Raw genomic sequence first — 17,196 nt, 5'->3', positions numbered from 1 at the left:
CTATATATTCAGACTTTGGTTGGAATATATATATAATATTTTCCTAAAGGGCATTCCATAACACACACACACACACACACATATATATATATATATATATATATATATATATATATATATATATATATATATATATATGAATTTTAAAAAAATTTAATTTAAAATTTTTAAAAAAGTTTAGGCTTCTCAGCAACATGGAAAAAGTGATATGTTCATGACTGAATTATTAATTACGTACTAATAATATAATGTGAATTTGTAAATTGGGCAAAAACTGCTGTGCCACCATATGAAAAAAATAGACTCACTTAAACCTCTTTATTAATGGAAAATTAAGATTCATAATATAAATATGCTAATACTTGTAGGTGCTTGTCTTCTGGGTTTTGAAGGTTAGAAGGTGGACAGAATGAAAACAAGCGGTTGTTTTCCCTCGATGGTAATTATGCTCCATGCATGATCAGACACACTCTGCTGACGTCCAAACACTCACAAACCCTCCACAATAATGGATGCTGAATGAAGAAATCATTTGTTTTGGGATCTAATTATTAATTATCGGCTGTCTGGGAAACCTGGCTGAGTTTGGATTTCACAGACTCCACTGACCCAGCAGGCTGACTGGCGGCGGCCTGACAGCGGCTGTTGCGGTGTGTTAAGCGCGGTCGCCGTGCTTCATCCCAGTTGTTGTGCACAGAATAAGGACTCGTCACGGGCACTGACAGGGCACTTCACCTCTGCCGACACACTGAACAACCATTATTCGTAGCTGTCTCTCTCTTACAGTCACACTCAGTTTCACAGCATCCTCTATTGCCGCTATTCTGCATCACATTTAACAAATAAACAGCAACATATTGAAGCTTATATGCATTTATATGTGCATTTATGGTAATATGGACCCAATTACTCAAAAGTTAATTCGAAAGTGATCTCATCACGCTCTGGCTCTCTAGCAAATGAGCATAATCTTTTCTGCAGATAATCTAATTATGACTAATTGTATCTGAGCAGCTCATTTTGATATCATCTAGAGAGGGACACTGTCAGTCTGAAAATGAAAGCAGTAATTTGAAAAGTTTTAACGGTAATAGAAAATTTCTCGCCTTTATTAATTTGTTACCGGGCAGAAAAAATAGACTTGATACAGAGATAACGATTTCATTATAGTGTAAGGTGCCCATGTTCATGCTCTTTAGGCCATTTAGTGGCTGTATAGTCCTGAGTACAAACACTATGCACATCAATCATCAGTACCATCTTAATTTAATCCAAGCACAGTGAAAGGGGAGCTTTACTAACAAAAGCTGGAACCAAAAAGTAAATTAATGAATCATGTGAAATTATTAGTCCAAAATGCAAGGACTGAAAACTTCAAATTGGTTGAGTGCTTATCGACTCTATTTGAGTGCCTTCTTACTACGGTACACGCCTCGTTCCCACATGTGCCTTTTTCTGTGCTGTTGCCTTTTTAAACTTCACACACTCACACTGAATAATGAATGCATTTTGGGCTATTTGGAGGGTCAGTATCTTGCACAAGGGTACTTTGGCATGTAGACTAAAGGAGCCGGGGACTGAATCACTAACCATCCAATTGGTAGATGACCCGCTATACCTTCTTAACAGAGCACAAGCAGGGAAAACAGGAACAGTGGAGAAAAGTGAGGCAAAGAAATATACTGGGCACTTTTCATTATGCTAACTTGCACTGCTTCGCATCGTGCGATCAAGAAACTGTTCCCCCTCCGCCATCATGAAGGATATTCTAATTCCTTAAATGCACCTTAAGAAGATGAGGGGAGAGAGGCTTTTGGAGGGGAAAGTGTTTGATTAAGTGGACACTTTGCCTTCGACATGGTCAACATAGACCTTAAAAGTGACCGCTGACTTGTTTTTTTCCTTCTCTGCCACTTGTGTATAGAACTAAATGATGGAGCCAGATGTCAATTTGAAAGTGCCACTGAGTTGTATCGCAAAACAGCAGCTACAATGGTGATTACCATCTGTTAGGATTGTGCCAGCATGTTAATCTTTTAGAAAAATCCATATGGTGTTTCCAAAACAAACTAGGTTGAGCTATAGCAAAATTGGCCAACCACTTGGACAACAGCAAGAAATACCAGGGCGATTGAATGTGAAAATCTCAGTGGTATGGTTAGAGTCTATGGATTTTATTGTTATGTTTGGCGTTATGACTCTGTAATTAAGATGAATTCTTAGTCCTGCAAACCACAACAAGCACAAAAAGGAAAAATCTCTGAGTTGGAGAATGATGTGAGAAAAGACAGGACAGGAGAGGAAGATGACAGGTTAGGTTTAAAGGTAAGGACTGCTCAGTGATGCTTGATAAACTGCAGATTTAAAGCTTAATGTTGTAATTTTAATCACAAGCTATTCTATTTTTGTGTTATTCAAATGTCATGAAAATCCTGTGTAGTTAATAAAGAGGTTAGCTTGTCATACTGTGGTGAATTTCTTGTAAAGCAGTGCGCTGGACTGGTGCAGAGTGGCTGTGGTGTGCATGGTCAGTGTTGGTTTATATCAACTGTAATAGATTAAGATGCATTTTAAATCATGAAATTAGGTTCTCTACTGGAGTCCTACCTCATGTGACAAATATGGCCAATGTGATTGGCTGTGCCTTTCAGGGAGCTCTGTTTAGTTTTATCAGCGGCAAGCCTGCGCTGCAAGGACCTGCAAGGAGGAGAAGGGGATGAACCTGGATATAAGAAAGTATTTTTCAAAGAAACCTGTAAGTCACTTAAAGCCAAGTTAACTCCTAAAATGTGTCTGTCATAATAACGTTACAGGCTATGCTAGGCTTTGGCCCACATCAGTCTAAAATTGTATGTAACCATGAATAACGTGTTTTGGAAACTAACTGCACAACAGCACTATTAGTTATCTCAGTCTCAGAGTAGTAGTATTTGGAATGTCTCACTGTTATTCATCAGGTGACAGAGGCAGCTCTGCCATGTTGTAGCTCGGACAGAGGTGAAGAGGCACTGACTGATGATTTGGTGCTATAGATTAACTAGTATTTATTAGCATGACAATTGTTAGGCTGCTGACGTAAATTGATTCATTTGTGTATATTTGACAAAGAATCTGAATTGACATGTCTCACTTTTTATATGGCACGAATCAATGTGTTATTTTATCAGGTAGCAATATGTCCTAGTGCAGTCAGAGGGGAAGAGCCAGGGCCAAAGGTGAGGCACATCAAGCACAGAATAATAATTTTAATCTGAGGATAAAACGCATGTACAGTGGCTATAGAAAAAAATCTACACACCCATGTTCAAATGCCAGGTTTTTGTGATGTAAAAAAATGACAGCAATTCATGTTGCTGTAACAGTAGTTCATTTAGAATTAAAAAAAATCCCAGCTCACTGAGTTGATAGGAGCAATAGTGCCTAAAATGTTGCAGAATTTTGCTGTGAGATCTTTTACTTTGTGGTAATCTTAGATGAGTAGTTTTATGGACAAAACCCACCAGGGCATTCAGTGTTCCCTTAGTGCTAATGTGTAAGAGATGTTTGTGTACTATAACTGAAGTAATGTTGTTAAGTCCTTAAAGTCATATTCTTTTATTGTGATGTCTGTATTTGAAGCTATTTTTATTTTTGTATGATACCTGATTTATATGGAATAGGGCTGAAGTAAACTAAAGCCTAAAATACTTAGTCAGTCATTTGTTTAATAGTAATTTAACATTATAAAACTATGAATTGTAAGTTTAAATGGTTTAAAAGCATGTAGAATATCATATGTAGGCAAGTATATTTCTCCTTTTTTTATCAAGAAGCAAAGACAAAAAGAAGAAGAAAAAAAAGAAACGGGGCAGGGTTCGGTGGTTGAATCATCCGTCCCCACCAATGCCAAAACCAAATCTACGCCCTTGCTTTACTTACTTTACTAGGTGTGGATGTAAAGTCACCTTCTACAATGCAGACAACAGAACATTTTTTAAAATTATTTTTCACTCCATAACAGAGTCAAACTGAATACCTTCATTAGAATTAGAACTTTGATTCAAATAATATTTTTATTTTCCTGTACTAAAATTCATAATTTAAAAAATGTACATTCGTCCTTCCAGGAGTTTAAAAAGTTGCTTCAGTACGTCAACTTTTATTGGAGTATTTTTTAACCCAGTTGTCTGTAAAGAAAGTAAAGAAAGTCTGTACTTTTGTCACCTGTGCAATTCTCTACAAATGACACAGCTGGGTTAATGGGACATTAACTAGGTAAAAGTTTTAAAAAAACACTGCATACATTTATGCTGCTATGCAGATTATCCCTTTTTTTATTTAATAAAATTAAAAAGTCTTGAGCAATCCCATATTTCCTCAAAAAAAAAAGAATAGGAGAGAAGAAAAAATGATGCTGGATATCTGTACTGATGGACAGGGTAATGTGCCTGCTCGGGGTGCACCTGCTCTCATCTGTGAAAAGCACAGAGTGCCATTCTGTGCAACCATTCTATGTTCATTCTATGTCTTTTAACCAGTGGTCCCCAACCCCCGGGCCACGGACCGGTGCCGGTTCGTGAGTCATTTGGTACCGGGCCACGAGAGTTGAGACTCGGGTGTGAAATGTATGGTTTTCAGGGTTTTTATTGGTTTTTATCATTATTTTGTTATCGTTTTTTTCGTTAACTCGTTTTTCCTGGGTCTTTTCACGTGTGTTATGAATAAATCATATTTTTTTTGGTACCAGTACTTGTTTTATTTTGTTGTATTTATCCGCGACACCTTAAAGGCCGGTCTGTGAAAATATTGTTGGGCACAAACCGGTCCGTGGCGCAAAAAAGGTTGGGGACCGCATGCTTTAAACCATAGATTAAACAAATAGCTCATTCTAGCCTGCTTCCTTTGTAAGAACAGACCTGTCGCCAACTGATTCTGAAGAATTAGTGCATTTGATACTTCTAGACTTCTGGACTAGTGTGGCAATTTTCTTTCTTAAAGATGGATTTTGTGATTACAAAACTATAGTTGGAGGCAAACCCTTCAGCCTTCAGACCCCTGTCCTGTGGCACCAGCTACTGTTCAGTGTCAAGAGACAGACACTATCTTTGAGGATTAAGCTCAAAAATGTCCTTTTTGATCAAACGTGCAGGTAGGGCTGAATCAGTTTCCAAGAATTTCGAGCAAACGTTTTTCACTTCATTGTTTTGGGAGATTGTGTGTAGAATTTTAGGTGAAAATAGGTTTAATCAATTTTGGGATAAATCTGTAACATGACAAAGTGTGGAATAAGTGAAGCATTACTTTTGTCTGCTGTCTTCTGTGCTTTTTTTTCATATTTTTTATTGAGCGTCTCTCGATGCTCCTGTTTCTGTCTTCTCTTTCCCCTCCCTGTAACCACACTTGTTCCTGAGACTTGTTCTGCCAAAGGTCTCCTCCTGTTAAAACCATCACTCAGGCTTTGCTTGGAGGGTATTTGAGGAGGATATATGATGTTCGAGGATTTTACAATATAAAGTGCCTTGAGTTATTTGTTGTTGTGAACTTCAAATAAAGTTCAAGACTGTGTTTTCAGCCAAATTCTTTTTGTGTCATAGATTTTCAGCTTGTGTGACTTTGCTGAAATCTTACCTCCACACCCAGCATCACAGGAACAATGAAGACAATACTGCATCAAATTGAATATTCCACTTTTTTATATTGCTTTATAGGATTTTGTGACGTAAGGGCACACAGCAGTATGTAATCCACTATTCACATCCTATGTTCTTGTTCGTCTGTTTTCCATCATGCTTGTAAGCAACAGTTGTTTGATTGTTTTTTACTAGATTTGCTTCATCAGTCTTATAATGTTCACCTGTTTCTCATATGGGGAGATGGCCTTACATCAATAACAAAGGCTCTCCTGCTGTATCTAGAATAACTTTAAATATAACATGACAGTTCACAATGTTGGAGCCATATTAACTTCATCTTGAAGCATTGGGGCTCATCTTGTCTTAAAGACCTCATAGTAGCATATCAACCAAATAACCCAACAGATCACTTCAGACTACTGTCTTACTTGTGGTTCCTAGGGAATTTAAAAGTAGAAAAGTCAGAGAGAGTGTGCAATAATAATACAATATAAAGCACCTTGAGGCAACTGTTGTTGTGATTTGACGATATGTATACATATATATAAACCTGAATTGAACTGAATTAAATCTCTTCTAATTCAAGCCACTACCCACAGGTTGTCTATTTCACAGTGATGTTGAAAACCTGACGAAATACACCCCAGTTGCTTCACTGATTACAAACGGCACCTCAGCACACACCTTAATCATTCTGCAACCATAATGGCTCCCTTTCTGAAAAGTCCCATTAGCAGATGTGCTCACAATAATAATGGGAGAGAGTTGGGGTTTTTTTTTTTTAAATCCCAGGTCTGTCACGTTATGCCCCCCTCCCCACCCCTCTCGCTTTGATCTCTATTCAGTTTTTTCACTGGAATCTCTAATTGGTCCTTTATAGGATTCATCTTTGATCATGTCCTGCAGGCACAGAAGCTCCACAGCACTCCAAATAAAGAGGTTCTATAACAAACCTCATTAGTGTTATAGCTTTCATATAGATCAACCTTTTGGTTGATTGTAATAATTTTTATAGACAGAAAAAAAGCCAAACAAAACTGGTACACTACATGTTGTGGTTTCCTCCCTTGATCGAACTGAGTTTGGAACTCTGGGTTAAGGGAAGTCATACATCTTCCTTCCTGGGGAATGATTGCTGATTGTGGAGGGTACTTGAGAAACTGAAGCACCACCTGAAAAAGAGTTTTTTTCAGTTTGGGCAAGCTCCCCACTTTGGCCAAAAATTATTACAGCTTTATCAGAACTACTTTTGCAATACACTGTCATGAAGCAGCTCATAAAGGTTTACAGGAGGACAGAAACACTTGTGAGTCCTTCTTCCACTAGTACTTTGAAGTAACAATGAGCTGTTGGAACGTGGGCCCTTCTGTTTTGGAGAGGTATACCAGAGAAGTAGAGAGCTACTAAATCTCAACAAAAAGCAACACAAAACATATAGAAGACAAATCAATGTGGGCAGTTTGACAAGTGCATAGAGGAAAAAACATCAGTGATTAAGTAGACAGGCAAGTATAATGTGTAACAATAAGGTTCATATGAGCAAATAGCATTGGTGAGTGCAGAATTCTTTATGTGGTGACTGAAGCTAAGCAGTGCAGCGTTTTGGTGGAAAAAAGGTGTTTTAAAAGTGCAGTGCAACAGTACAGCATATACTGGTACCTTTAGAAAGCTAAAGAGAAACGTTTTCCTTTGTTGCTCTTGAAAATCAGCCAACATTTCAATATAAATCACAGCGGTAAGTGTGAAATTTATCTTCTGCAATAAAGAACAAGGTCCTGTGGTGAAATGCATCTAGCAAACAGTAGAAGTAACTTGTGAATAAAATACACTGTACCTAAATTTATTATACTTTTATTGGTATTTTTTACATACCATTTGGTATGTGGATACCGAGTTTACTGATGTTGAGCATCTGTGTATCATCAAAGTAAATCTGGAGAAAAATGTTATGCTTACATCATCTACAATAAGTTTTGCAAATTAAATAGTATCTTTTTATCTTAAAGTTATGATCACAACTATAGTATCTCCCCCTTCCCTATTATAGCAGTGATTTAAAAGGAGGCAGTAAAATCTTAATTTGGACTGTGAAGGAAATTGGAAGCCAGTGCAACTGTGTGAGCACTGGAGTAATGTGTTACCTGCACCAAGCGTTTGTGAGTCTTGCCGCTGTGTTTTGTATGTTTACAGTGAGTTGCAGGGAGGAAATCGGCGACTTGGACTGACCTTTGCAGTATTTCTAATCTGTACAAAGCAAGACTGGACAGGGCTTTTGACATTCTGGTTGAAATTGAGACACTGATTGAAAATTATGCCCATGTTTCTAGCAGATTGCTTTGGGTCGTTATTAGTCGTCCAAGGTGGGTAGTGGCACTTCAGATTTATCAGCGCTCGGTTGTAAGAAATCAAAAGTAATCCAGTCAATTTTTGTGCGTTTGTCAGGACTAAATGAGAAAAAGAACTGAATGCAAACTGGTTACATGCCCAGGGTGTACCCTGCCTCTTGTCCTATATAGCCTATCTCAACCATTATAGGCTCCAGCAACCTGTATGGATAGATGGGCGGATGGATGTATGGACGAAGATGTAACCAAAGGACAATAGGTCCAAGAACTGAGCCCTGTGGGACCCCACATCTCATGAGGCAGTTGATGAGGTAAAACTGTGACTCTGCACCACAGGCTGATTCTGAATATTATGGTTGATGAATACAATGTGAAACAGACATGCTAACACAGACGTTCCTTAAAACAAATGCAAAAATGTGACTGATAAAAAGATATGTATATATGAAGATCATCTATCAAGCACCAGTTGACCCACCTTCACTGCTTTACCGATTGAGGAAAATAGTTTAAAGTTGGTATCTGAAAAGAGCAGTTCTGCCTCAAGCGTGTTAACCAATAAATATCAGGTGCACAGGTAGAGTTCTGAGACATTAACCAATGATAAGAACTATCCAGTAAAAAGAACATTCAAATAAAACCCAACAGAGGCTTGTGTAAATAATATAAAAGGGACAGTGAAAGGGTTCAAAGGCTGTGATGCAACCAATCACTTGCAAATTTGACTTAAACTAAACTTCTGAGCAGTGAAATATAATTACTTAATTAATTACCAAAGTTGTTGGGGGAAAAGTGCACTTTACATAGACTTGATTTTAAGCTTGTTAAACAGTCAAACATTAACACCTCATGCAAAAATTCAAAGTTGAAGAAACCATTCAGGAAATGCCACTGGACATGAAGCCTTAATCTCTATGCCTTGTGTAACATGCTCCCCAATGTGGATCCAATTATATTTCTCAAGCACTTTTTCCTTCAGTTCAAACTACAACTTGAGGAGTTTAAAAAAAAAAAGGCCCTTTGATGTTTAGCTGACGCTTCTTAAGATCCAACTGAAGAAGTCAAACTACTGACTGCAGCAGAATGGTGCAAAGCACCAATGTCCCTCCGGATAGTGTGCTTTGAAATTGTAAAATAAGTGGGAGATTATTGTTAATTAACAACATGGTGGATCATTGAAGAATTTTTTTAACAAATTCTCCTGCACCTGCTGGCAGTGCTAATAAGATCTGGTCTCAAGTTTACCAGAATTCAGCATGAGACACATAGCCCTCACTCACAGAGACTGCATAGATACCTTGTGGGAACTCCTCTTGCTTTAAGAGCAGAAAACAAAGTTTCTTAGTATGAAAAGAGACTAAAATAACAGTGTTTGTTTTACCTTAGACACATTATTATGCAAATATATGAATTTATGTAGCTTTATTTCAGAGAAGTCAAGGAGAAAATGGCTGCATTTCTTTCACTAGAGCAGCATGCAGTAAAACCCAGAGGACACAGCGCTCGGTCAGTCAACTCAAACAATGTATAAAATCCTTCATGGAGACCCACTGTGACCAAAAGATAGATCAAAACCAGAAAATAAGCCTGAACAGAGAGGCTCTTTAGATCAGTGCCCTTTCAAAGTAGCTTTAGTTTGCCTCCACTGGGCAATCGAGGGGAATTAGATGTCATTCTTTTTCTCAGAAATGAAACCCGCCTGTTTCTGGGAGTTAAAGCTTTGTGGGCAAAAAAAAGTAAAATCAGCAGCAGCATTGAAACAAGTTCTCCTCTCCACAATAGGGATTATGGTGTGATAAAAAGTGGAGTAACATACATTGTTGATGTTGTGGGGGTGGGTGCAATATGTAAGACTGTGTGATGTATCCCTGAGATGGTGTGTTCTGCTTAGGTTTAACTTAGAAGTGATTGAGATGTTTTAATAACTGTTAAGGTGTTGCTATTTGGTGAGTAGCTGCTGGAGGTTGTTTTCAGTTGAATCTATTCCTTAAATATGATATACACTGTTTTATATTACAGTTAAAAAAAAGTAAATCTCTCATTTTACAACCTTATGTATTGCGTTTTGTCTTAAACATGTGCTTCTGTATCCTGTATGTAATGAAATCATCACTCATGGATGACATGTTTTTACACATTGAGTATACCACTTAAAACCAGTGTCAGAAGCACTTCCCTTTTAGTGTTCACATTCATCTTTACAGAGAAAGGGTACTGTCGGGCCCACTTTTAAAGACATTCAAAATATCTGTCAACAGACACAAGAGACAGATTCAATTTATGGTAATGCACATGTAAATGTCCGTTTCCTCTGCACTTAAGGAGTCTGTGTTTTCCTGATTGACCAAAACCCTGCTTGTTCCATTCTGAATTTTTCTTTCTATTTATTTCCAGGTTTTTCGCATTTTGAAAAGAATATAGATGGAGCTACTTCTGTTAAATCTTCTGCAATGCATTGCTATTTTATGTTTTATGAAAGCACTCAAACCTTTGTGACAAATCAGAGGATCCATGCAACGGTTTACCAAAAATAGGAATATGTTTGAATATGACAAATTTAAAACCGCAATACTTTTAATTATGAGTAGAAACCCTGGATATTAGGCTTATTAGCAATTAACTATTATGAAAAGGTCAACTTTTTAAACCATGGATAATAATTTATATATGATGTGTATATGAAGATTTCACACACTAGTGCAGGAAGCACAACTCCTAAATATTTGCATTTGAGACCATGGAAAAAAACTAAAACCTGTGATGGATCCATTTCAATCTTCGGCGTGAGGGTCAAACCCTGTAGCCACCAGGTTTGATTATAAAAGTTAATTATGCAGCCATTATGAGCTATTTGTGGATATAAAACATGAGCAACTGTGAATTCTTACATACAAGACACACAAAATCAATATTAAGCGTCTCCCTGTAAATGCAACATGCATTCCTGTTACAACACCCTCACCTCAGCTGTTGAACACAGATGTCATTTTAGTGCAGGTAAGATTAAAAAACACATCAATATAATCTAATTTTAAAATGCTGGGGTGTTTATATTAGTATCACAATAAAACCATAGATTTTAATCAGGGACTAGCTTGCCATGATCCACTGTGTACACAGTTTGAGCATTTTAAAAAGAGATTAGACTGTGTTAAATTATTCACCTTTAAATTCGGTTTTTAATTATCTTTTGTTATGAATACTCTGAATTATTTATTGATAAATAGTACATCTCTACTGTTTCATTCTATGTGTTACATAACACCGAATGAAACAGGAAACACTATACCTCAGAAAAGGTTGAGTGATCACAAATACTAACAAAACAATTCCAACTGCGCAAAAACTAATCTCATTAGTTAAAAGTAAAAGACGCCGAGACCGTGGTGTGTTCATCGTAGCCATAGTGTGTAGTCGCAGTAGCACAAACAAGTGACGAACACGTGGTAAGTGAAGTTTCAAAAAAACAGTTTATGTAAAATCGCCCCTGCATGTCTGCATCACATGATTTAGTCACAGTTATGCTTTCAGATTATTGCATGGAGATGTCAATGGCAAGATGAAAACACTGGACTTTTAGACACAGTATTTTAGACAATGAACACATCCATTAATATCTCGATAGGGCAAGCAGTAATAACATTTTTACCAAACTTAAATACTAAAGCTGGGGTTATTTCCTCTATCATTTCATTTTATTTTAATTAATTTTCCAAGATGTCCCAAAATCATTTTATTTTGTTTTGATTTTTTTTTTAAGTCTATTTTTGCAGCTTTGTTTTAGTGAACTAAAAGGTTTTCTCACATCTTGTTTTGGCTTTTAGTTTTATTTAACTTAACTATAAATACCTCGCTGCATAATACATAATAACACACGTATTTACTCTGAAGCTCATACAGTATCTAGCTTACCAGAACAAAGCAACACACTGACTACAACCCTCTTCTCCCATTTTTGCCCATATGTGATTATATTACAGAGTTTATCTTGCACTTGAAAAAAAATCTAAAGGAATAACATTTATATCAGGTACAACAGGAGGAGTACTGTGAGTGATTTACTGCTACAAATCACGTCTCTCCCTCTTATCACTAGCTTGAATCTGGAGGTGCCTTTTACATTCTGTCACCTCGGGTAACACTAAGAGGCAACATTATACAGTACTGTCAGATGTGCAGCTGCTGAAGCTCTCTACATGCACCACTGAAAGAGAGATGGGGTGACATGTGACTGCATTTTGTCTAATGTGTTTAGGATGGCTAGTTTTGGCTGGCACATCTTTATGGAAAGAGCTAAACATGGAAAATACAGTGGTGTAACGGTGTCATATGTTTCTGCTGTAGTTTCATTCACCACTCTCCAGAATGGCTGTTGCTGTAAACACAAAGTGACCTTGAGTTCTGGACTATCCTGATTGAATGCAACATGCTTCTGTTCACCATCCCATCCGCATTTTAGATTTTCTATACAGATTTTCTATACTACAAGTGGCTGCATTAAATGCGGTATCACAGAGAGCAGGAGGTTAGTAAAAGGCCAGCTGATGCACCACTGTGCTGCAATAGCTTGTGAACTTGACAACTGATCCTGATAAAAGGCCCTTTCTTTCTATCTCTATTGTTTGATAAAACAGAAATGACAAAAAGGATAGTATGTGAGAACGATAGTGAGCAGCAACATTAAGGTAGATAGGATTGCTGTCGGAGGCATTGGCTGAACTGTTTGTAACCGATTGTGTGTGACATGTTATCAGAAATGTGTCAATGAATATGCACTTTCAGTTTTCTGCTATTTACGGCAAAAGAACAACACGACCCAAACATGTCACATCAATTGTTCAGTGCAAAAACAAAATGCTAAATGCTACATAGACTTACTGTAGCATCTTGTTGCACAAAGTGGTATATAGTAGATGTCTATGACGGTTACAGTAGATATATTTAAGAAATTTTGAATTAAAAAAATGTTTAGGTCTTTTGTGTTCTTTAAGCTTTTATAGCCACTTTATTAAATACACCGGTTAAACCGCTTGTTAACTCAAATATCTAATCAGTCAATCACATGAACTTTGGTATGTAGACATGTTCAAGACAACATGCTGAAGTTCAAAGTGAGAAAACTAGAGAAGAAAAGTGATTTAAGTAACTCTGAAGACGGCATGGTTATTAATGCCAGACGGACTGGTCTAAGTATTTCAGAAGCTACTGACCTACTGAGGCATGCACCTCTTGGGTTTACAGAAAATGATTAGAACAGAGAAAATATCCAGTGAGTGGCAGTATGCAGCTAAGTAAAAGTGCCTTTTTGATGCCAGATGTCAGAGGAGAATGGCCAGACTGTTTCGAGGGGGGTCGGACTGATTGAGGCTGATTGGTTTGGAAGATCCAGGAGCAGGCAGCAGGGGCCATCTCGAGGTGGTCCAGTTTGGGGGTCTGGGAAGTCTGAGATTATGGTGTTAACCAAACTACACAGGTCCAAACTACACTGTATTCACTAAAGCTGATGTCTTTTTAACATTTTTTGATGCTTTGTATCTTGCTCTATCTAATCTGAACATTTAGACAGTGTTTAACTCTCAGTGATGCCACTGAGTGTTTGTGTTTGTTTGAGTTTGGAAACTGAAGAGGAGTTTGGACCCGGAAACCGTGACGTTACAGTTAAGAGGGGGATACTCATCTTCTAATGGCTGTTTCCAGCAGAATAACACATTGTGTCAATAATCTCAAACTGACTTCTTGAACATTTTTTGCAAGCTCACTATTCTCCCACAGACTCCATAGTCACCAAATCCAGCAGAGCACCTTTGGGATGGGGTGCAACCAGAGATTTACATCATGGATGTGCTGATGACAAGTCTGTCGCAACTGTGTGACGCTATCATGTCAATATGGACCAGAATGTGTGTGGTTTCCGTTCCAATCTATGCCATAAATAATTAAGGCAGTTCAGAAGAACCGTTAATTGAACTCTCATTCACAGCATCCACTGCGCCCTTTGCACTGGTCCATTCCCTGACGTATGCAGGTTAATTGAACTTCAAAGAGCGATGGCACTTCTAGGCTCTAAACGTAAATTATGTCATATTTCATGGTCACATGGCAACTATATAAGAGCATTCATGTCACAGGTAAATGAACCCTGTGTTTTATAGAGCCTTGTAATTACCAGATAGTAAAACCAATGAAGTGACCATCTTTAGCCTCTCACTCATTTGATCATTTACATTTATAAAGTGCTCGTGTAGGATTTTAGAAAGCATGTTCAGTTAAGTTCTCTGCAAAATTGGTTTGATCACACAGCGTGCATGAAGTGCGTCTTTATTAAACTACTGCCTTATGTTCTGATTGCAAAAAGAAATTTTAAAACTGTGATTTTAAACTAAAGGAAATAGTTGTTCCATTATATTGGAACAATTTATATATTTTGTTGCTGTTTCTAAAATATTTGTTACAACAGCATGATGTAACATGATGTCTTTACTGTTGCACAATTTTGGCAAAGTCCACAAATTATCAGTATGGTTCAGGCTGGGGCTTTGGGAAGGCCATTTCAGAAACTTAATGTTAGTCTGCTTTATCCATTCAAAAATCAGTTTTATTTTGTGATTAGGATCATTGTCCTGTCGGAGCACACAACTGGGTCCAAGTTTCAACCATCTAGCTGTTGATCTGAGGTGAAATTAAAGGTAGTCCTTCTTCATTATTCCTTCCACTTTCTGAAATGTGCGAGTACCACTGGAAGCAAAACAGCCGAAAAACATGATGCTACCACTGCCATGCTTGACTCCTGGTAGGTTTGTAAAATGTAAAACATCAATGTAAAACTTCACTGTGGTATCACTGCTATTCCAGCAGTTTGCAGTTCCCAGCAGGCTTGAGCCTTTGTGGTTACGTCAGAGTAACTGGTCCATATGTACAATATATTGATCCAATGGGGGGGAAAAAACCTTTAAAGAAATCCTTAAAAGCCCAAAATTACCATGGCATTCATGCCCATGATCATTGTATGTACAGGACCACAATAATATATGAGACTTCAGAAATTCTAACCTACAAATTGCTAGCCGCATGTTCAAGCTCACATCAGTGTGATCAAAGGGGAAAAACTGCCTTGAAAAAATGGCAAAGAAGAAAAGTAATTTTATAGGCAATTTCAGTGAAACAGAGGGCAAGAAAGCGTGATTAGAGGTTGAGTATCGGTCTCTCAGCTAAGAAAGATGAAAGCTACGTCTTTAATGAAAGCTATGTCTTTAGTGAACGTCCAAGCTATTATTTTAGTAATAGGTACATTAGTGCTCATTCTCTGTTCATTAAAATGTGTTTTGTATTTTGTTTGATGCTTTGTGAGACATTACACTTCATTCACTTACTATTTTTAGCTTGTTCGTGCATCCTTTGCACTAGCATGTCCCCTAATATGGCTAGGGTTATTTTCAGATCTGTTTTTTTGAATGAGGCTTTGAGTTTTGGAAAGTCTGTTAATAATATTGAAACATTTCATCTCATTAGTAAGTGAATCAAATCCAGATAATTGAATTACTGCCAGATACTTAATGAATTTTTTTGGTCATGGGCTCAGGGTTATTGCTTTGCTGTCAGAACCAGCAAAGTTAAGCATTTTTTTCCCCTTTCAGTAGCCTCCATAAGCTATTATTAGACTCAACTGTCTAAAGTGACTCTGCATTTAGTTTAAGTAGTGCCATTAGAATGGCCACAAATGTGCCGACACATCTTGGCACAGCGAGTAGCGAGCTCGCCTTTGTTCATTACTGAAAACGGCCACTCTTGGCTTTGGAGCCCACCAAGCAGCCAGACAGTTGAGCTGAAGTTATTTATGCACACTCAAGCTCTTTCATTCCAGGTTTAAAGAGAAAGTATGGGCCTTTTTTCCTGGCTGGTGCTTTACAGTAGGTGTCCAGTACAAAGAAAAAAAAAACCTTCAGTGCAAAGATGGTAATATCTTTTGGATAAATGATAAAGCCCTTATCGGATATAGAAGGCACACATTTCTTGCTGTACATTGTGATGGTGAAACAGATATGTACACTTTCCAGCCACTTTATTAGGTAAGCCTGTTGAATGCATTTTGGCAAGCAGACATTCTGCAGACACTTTTTCACAACTTTGTGAATCTATTTATTTGTTCATTCATTTATTTATTTAAAAGGAAACATCTGGCTTTAATATGAGTTATGATCGTATTTCACGCAGTGGTAAATGGATTCTGACATGCTCTCTGTGACTTGTAGTCACAGCATTTTTTAAGCAACATGGGGAATTAGACCTCTTTAGGCTCCAATAGATTTTTTTTTTATGTGGAATAATTAAATTTACTTCTGAAACTGTGTCTTTTTCTGTGAATGACATTTTATCAAAACATTATACTCAATGGCCAATTCTTTAGCCAAGTTTGTGGTAAAGGCCAGCACTACTGTTGCCAAAAAACGAAGGAATAAAGCCAGTTTCAACAACAGTCAAGGATTAAATAAATACATCGTTGTCTTCATGTTCTCTTTAACTGTTTATATCTATTTCAAAGACTGGTTGCTCGTAGATAGCACAACAGGTCCAAGAAGGCAGCTTTTAACCATATTTAACCCCATCTTCCTGTATCTACAGTACTGTGATGCTCAGCCTTGACTTTTCTTCCTACAGCTCACTGGAGACAAAATGACATCCCAGCTCAGTAAGGTCACATAAAGTTGCAAGATGAGTCAATTTCCTTAAGGAGCTTGTTTACCTCCTCTGTAGCTAATAAGTCAATTTCAGTAAGTCAGATTTTGTCTCATCTTTAGGACTCATCTGTCTTTTTTCTATCCTCAGCAAGGAATGTGAAAAAGGAGCTCTCTGGTATGAAATCTGCTCTTCGCCACAGACAGCTTTGTGTTTGCCCAAGCAAGCATACAGATGCCTCTTGAGAGCCACTGTAGCATAAACACAATATGCCCAAGATAACCACAACATATTTCTGCTGCACAATGAACAAGTTTTTTTTTCTTTTATCCAGGCAGTGAAAAGACAGAGCTCTATTCCTCTGCAAAGTTTCTTTTTTGACCTGGGAAACATCAGGAACAGTTTTTATTTAATAATTCATACTGAATGCTAATCCAAATATAATTTCTTTTTGAAGTTTAAAGCCCATGTACCAAAGTGAAGTACCCCAGCAACCTTTGCACAATCTGACTTTTCCACCAAAGGAAATTGTACAGTGGAAAAGCTTGCAATCCTTAGAAAAGGTC

The 17,196-nt window shown here is 37.5% G+C and overlaps 1 protein-coding gene across 1 annotated transcript in view; it reads left to right on the top strand.

Annotated features, from left to right (window-relative positions):
- baalcb (BAALC binder of MAP3K1 and KLF4 b) overlaps positions 1-17,196 on the top strand; it is a 47,836-nt gene that overhangs the window by 4,010 nt on the left and 26,630 nt on the right. The window lies entirely within an intron of this gene.

Source organism: Aulonocara stuartgranti (assembly GCF_965226115.1).
Source record: "Aulonocara stuartgranti genome assembly, chromosome: 15".
Classification (NCBI taxonomy): Eukaryota; Metazoa; Chordata; class Actinopteri; order Cichliformes; family Cichlidae; genus Aulonocara; species Aulonocara stuartgranti.
This window is presented reverse-complemented; position numbering and strand designations above follow the sequence as displayed.